Source organism: Schistocerca piceifrons, unplaced genomic scaffold (assembly GCF_021461385.2).
Source record: "Schistocerca piceifrons isolate TAMUIC-IGC-003096 unplaced genomic scaffold, iqSchPice1.1 HiC_scaffold_1293, whole genome shotgun sequence".
Classification (NCBI taxonomy): domain Eukaryota; kingdom Metazoa; phylum Arthropoda; class Insecta; order Orthoptera; family Acrididae; genus Schistocerca; species Schistocerca piceifrons.
In genome coordinates this window covers 2,501-7,500 of record NW_025727117.1, presented here as the reverse complement: position 1 = coordinate 7,500, position 5,000 = coordinate 2,501, and the positions used below count along the sequence as shown (strand labels likewise).

The 5,000-nt window shown below is 56.3% G+C and overlaps 2 non-coding genes across 2 annotated transcripts; both read left to right on the top strand.

Annotated features, from left to right (window-relative positions):
- Positions 1–2,360: 2,360 nt before the first annotated feature.
- LOC124731535 lies at positions 2,361–4,263 on the top strand. Its single transcript, XR_007008325.1, has one exon. It is a non-coding gene; the product is annotated as a small subunit ribosomal RNA (ribosomal RNA).
- Positions 4,264–4,618: 355 nt separating this feature from the next.
- LOC124731541 lies at positions 4,619–4,774 on the top strand. Its single transcript, XR_007008327.1, has one exon. It is a non-coding gene; the product is annotated as a 5.8S ribosomal RNA (ribosomal RNA).
- The last annotated feature ends 226 nt before the right edge of the window (positions 4,775–5,000 follow it).

Below are 5,000 nucleotides of genomic sequence, written 5' to 3'. Positions count from 1 at the left end.
AACCCATGTTGTGCCTTAACCTAACCCACGTTGTGCCTTAACCTAACCCACGTTGTGCCTTAACCTAACCCACGTTGTGCCTTAACCTAACCCACGTTGTGCCTTAACCTAACCCACGTTGTGCCTTAACCTAACCCATGTTGTGCCTTAACCTAACCCATGTTGTGCCTTAACCTAACCCACGTTGTGCCTTAACCTAACCCACGTTGTGCCTTAACCTAACCCACGTTGTGCCTTAACCTAACCCACGTTGTGCCTTAACCTAACCCATGTTGTGCCTTAACCTAACCCATGTTGTGCCTTAACCTAACCCATGTTGTGCCTTAACCTAACCCACGTTGTGCCTTAACCTAACCCACGTTGTGCCTTAACCTAACCCACGTTGTGCCTTAACCTAACCCACGTTGTGCCTTAACCTAACCCACGTTGTGCCTTAACCTAACCCACGTTGTGCCTTAACCTAACCCACGTTGTGCCTTAACCTAACCCACGTTGTCCCCTAAAGTAACCCACGTTGTCCCCTAACGTAACCCACGTTGTCCCCTAACGTAACCCATGTTGTCGCCTAAACCTGCTCTGTAATTGTTATACGACTCGTTCAATTAGTGTAGTGTTGCCCACCCGCAACCCTCGCAATATAGTTCGCTACTCGCACTGCCCGCTCCCCTGTGTATCGCTTCATGTTAAACACCTTGCAAGTCTTGCTGACTTTCCACATGCTCCTGCTGTACACTGTAATGTGGATGGCAGCAGGACGTACATGCCGCCCCTCCCCACGTCCCCACCTTGCCCCCCTGCCTTCGCAAGCTGGTTGGTGAGAAGTTTGCATGTTCAATGCCCTTCGCATGCGACGTACTCAGGCTACGTTGTGGTGCGGCCTGTGTCAACCGTCCGCTAATGTCGTACGCGTAAACCACAATCTGTACTGCACATTCGTCCTTATGTACCGAATGATACATCGTGGCACATGTGTGACCGTACAACGACTGCGCCCAAAAACGGCGGACCATACAGTGCAAATATTGTGCACGCAGCTACGTGTCGTCTCCCTATGAGAGCTGGATTGCAGTGTGGTACGCCATAGAGACGTGTGGGAGGAACGGACGCCGTGGATGGCGATCAGCATGAGCTGTCTGTTGATGTATTCGGACCTAGTCGTCTCTCCTCACACACCGTGATGGCATGGTGCACCGCGTTCCATATCTGCGACATGCTACAGAGGCCGGTTGACAGTCGTTCGAGCAATGGACATCGCATACGTACGGGGGCCACCTTCCACGTATTGTCTAGGCGTGCACATTTTGTTGCGTGTATGTGGGCAGACGTAGTGTGGCGTGACACCTGACACAGGCATGCAATAATCGTTAATCGTTGAAGTTGCAAATGGCGATGGACGCCTGCGTTTTCTGGTGAAGTTACGCAAATGAACAAATGGTAACCTGTTGTGGTGCGGTTGTTCTCGCTAGGGTGAATCGGTGATGGCGACGATAGGTTGAGGTACGAACCGGTTGTTCCAGCGATACCCACCATGCCGACGAAACTGAACGGCATCTGGGTGTGAAGCGATACGCGGCGGTGGCTGGGTGGGACCGTCCCCGGCCGGTGAGGGGGGCGCCTCCCGCGTGCTGGCCGCGCGGTGCGTGGGCGCACGCGCTACAGCCGGCTGGTGGGGGCGGCCAGTGGCAGGCGCGCCGGCCGACGGACGCGGCAGGCGTCGCAGCTGCGCGCCGCGCACCCTGCGCGCGGCGCCGTGCGGCCAAAGTAGGTCCTCGCGGGCCGGTGCGAAGCGCGGTGGACATCTTCAGTGTGCTGGTCCGATTGAGAGCTGGTGTGCGTTGAGGATGCGCCGCCGCCCGGCGCTCGGCGCCGCGACGCCGTCTGCTGCTCGGTCGCCCCAGCGGTTCTCGCTGGTGTGTTTGTATCGCAGCTGTGCGGATGTGTTGGCGCGTGCGCTGTGCTGGGAGAGTTCGCTTCGGCACCCAAGTGGGGCTTTTGTCCTTCTGTGGCGCTGGCGTTGGAGCTGCCGGTCACCGTAGGTGGCGCGTGTTGTCTCCGCCGGCAATGCCACGACAGCACGCTCCCGGGCCTCTGTCGGCAGCGGCAAGCTCAGTTGGGAGCACGGGTGGTCGCACCGAAAGCGTCTACTCGCCTAACTCGGGCGATTGCGCCTCTCTCGAACCGACCAAGTACTTGGACGGCGCTGCGCGCCGCCGGGACCTGAGAGGGTTTCGAGGTGTATTGTGCAGGGGAGCTCAGCCTCCTCCTGTTGTGCAGAATGATTGAGCGGACGCTTGCGTGTTCGCGCGGGCCCCCGGGACACACTCCCGGGCGGCCGGCTGCTCAGCTCTAGTTGACGCAGCTCCCTGTTGATCCTGCCAGTAGTCATATGCTTGTCTCAAAGATTAAGCCATGCATGTCTCAGTACAAGCCGCATTAAGGTGAAACCGCGAATGGCTCATAAATCAGTTATGGTTCCTTAGATCGTACCCACGTTACTTGGATAACTGTGGTAATTCTAGAGCTAATACATGCAAACAGAGTCCCGACCAGAGATGGAAGGGACGCTTTTATTAGATCAAAACCAATCGGTCGGCTCGTCCGGTCCGTTTGCCTTGGTGACTCTGAATAACTTTGGGCTGATCGCACGGTCCTCGTACCGGCGACGCATCTTTCAAATGTCTGCCTTATCAACTGTCGATGGTAGGTTCTGCGCCTACCATGGTTGTAACGGGTAACGGGGAATCAGGGTTCGATTCCGGAGAGGGAGCCTGAGAAACGGCTACCACATCCAAGGAAGGCAGCAGGCGCGCAAATTACCCACTCCCGGCACGGGGAGGTAGTGACGAAAAATAACGATACGGGACTCATCCGAGGCCCCCGTAATCGGAATGAGTACACTTTAAATCCTTTAACGAGTATCTATTGGAGGGCAAGTCTGGTGCCAGCAGCCGCGGTAATTCCAGCTCCAATAGCGTATATTAAAGTTGTTGCGGTTAAAAAGCTCGTAGTTGGATTTGTGTCCCACGCTGTTGGTTCACCGCCCGTCGGTGTTTAACTGGCATGTATCGTGGGACGTCCTGCCGGTGGGGCGAGCCGAAGGCGTGCGACCGCCTCGTGCGTGCTCGTGCGTCCCGAGGCGGACCCCGTTGAAATCCTACCAGGGTGCTCTTTATTGAGTGTCTCGGTGGGCCGGCACGTTTACTTTGAACAAATTAGAGTGCTTAAGCAGGCAAGCCCGCTGAATACTGTGTGCATGGAATAATGGAATAGGACCTCGGTTCTATTTTGTTGGTTTTCGGAACCCGAGGTAATGATTAATAGGGACAGGCGGGGGCATTCGTATTGCGACGTTTAGAGGTGAAATTCTTGGATCGTCGCAAGACGAACAGAAGCGAAAGCATTTGCCAAGTATGTTTTCATTAATCAAGAACGAAAGTTAGAGGTTCGAAGGCGATCAGATACCGCCCTAGTTCTAACCATAAACGATGCCAGCCAGCGATCCGCCGCAGTTCCTCCGATGACTCGGCGGGCAGCCTCCGGGAAACCAAAGCTTTTGGGTTCCGGGGGAAGTATGGTTGCAAAGCTGAAACTAAAGGAATTGACGGAAGGGCACCACCAGGAGTGGAGCCTGCGGCTTAATTTGACTCAACACGGGAAACCTCACCAGGCCCGGACACCGGAAGGATTGACAGATTGATAGCTCTTTCTTGATTCGGTGGGTGGTGGTGCATGGCCGTTCTTAGTTGGTGGAGCGATTTGTCTGGTTAATTCCGATAACGAACGAGACTCTAGCCTGCTAACTAGTCGCGTGACATCCTTCGTGCTGTCAGCGATTACTTTTCTTCTTAGAGGGACAGGCGGCTTCTAGCCGCACGAGATTGAGCAATTAACAGGTCTGTGATGCCCTTAGATGTTCTGGGCCGCACGCGCGCTACACTGAAGGAATCAGCGTGTCTTCCTAGGCCGAAAGGTCGGGGGTAACCGCTGAACCTCCTTCGTGCTAGGGATGGGGCTTGCAATTGTTCCCCATGAACGAGGAATTCCAGTAAGCGCGAGTCATAAGCTCGCGTTGATTACGTCCCTGCCCTTTGTACACACCGCCCGTCGCTACTACCGATTGAATGATTTAGTGAGGTCTTCGGACTGGTACGCGGCATTGACTCTGTCGTTGCCGATGCTACCGGAAAGATGACCAAACTTGATCATTTAGAGGAAGTAAAAGTCGTAACAAGGTTTCCGTAGGTGAACTGCGGAAGATCATTACCGACTAGACTGCATGTCTTTCGATGTGCGTGTCGTGTCGCGCAACACGCTACCTGTACGGCTCGCCGTAGCCGTGGCGCCGCGTGCGGAACCACGCGTGCCTCTCAAAACTAGCGGCAATGTTGTGTGGTACGAGCGCTGAAGCGCTGGAGCGGCTGGCCTGCGGCACCTGGCGCCTGGCGCCGGTTTGTTGAATGACTTTCGCCCGAGTGCCTGTCCGCTCCGGTGTGGAGCCGTACGACGCCCGTCGGCCGTGAGGCCGTTGGACACAGAACGCTGGAACAGGGGCCGCCACACGCCTCACTCCCGCCTATGCGACCGTCTCGAAAGGAGACGGCGGAAACTGAGAAAAGATCACCCAGGACGGTGGATCACTCGGCTCGTGGGTCGATGAAGAACGCAGCAAATTGCCGCGTCGACATGTGAACTGCAGGACACATGAACATCGACGTTTCGAACGCACATTGCGGTCCATGGATTCCGTTCCCGGGCCACGTCTGGCTGAGGGTCGGCTACGTATACTGAAGCGCGCGGCGTTTGCCCCGCTTCGCAGACCTGGGAGTGTCGCGGCCGCCTGTGGGGCCGGCCGCGTCTCCTCAAACGTGCGATGCGCGCCCGTCGCCTGGCGGTTCGCATACCGGTACTTTCTCGGTAGCGTGCACAGCCGGCTGGCGGTGTGGCGTGCGACACCTCGTACAACGACCTCAGAGCAGGCGAGACTACCCCGCTGAATTTAA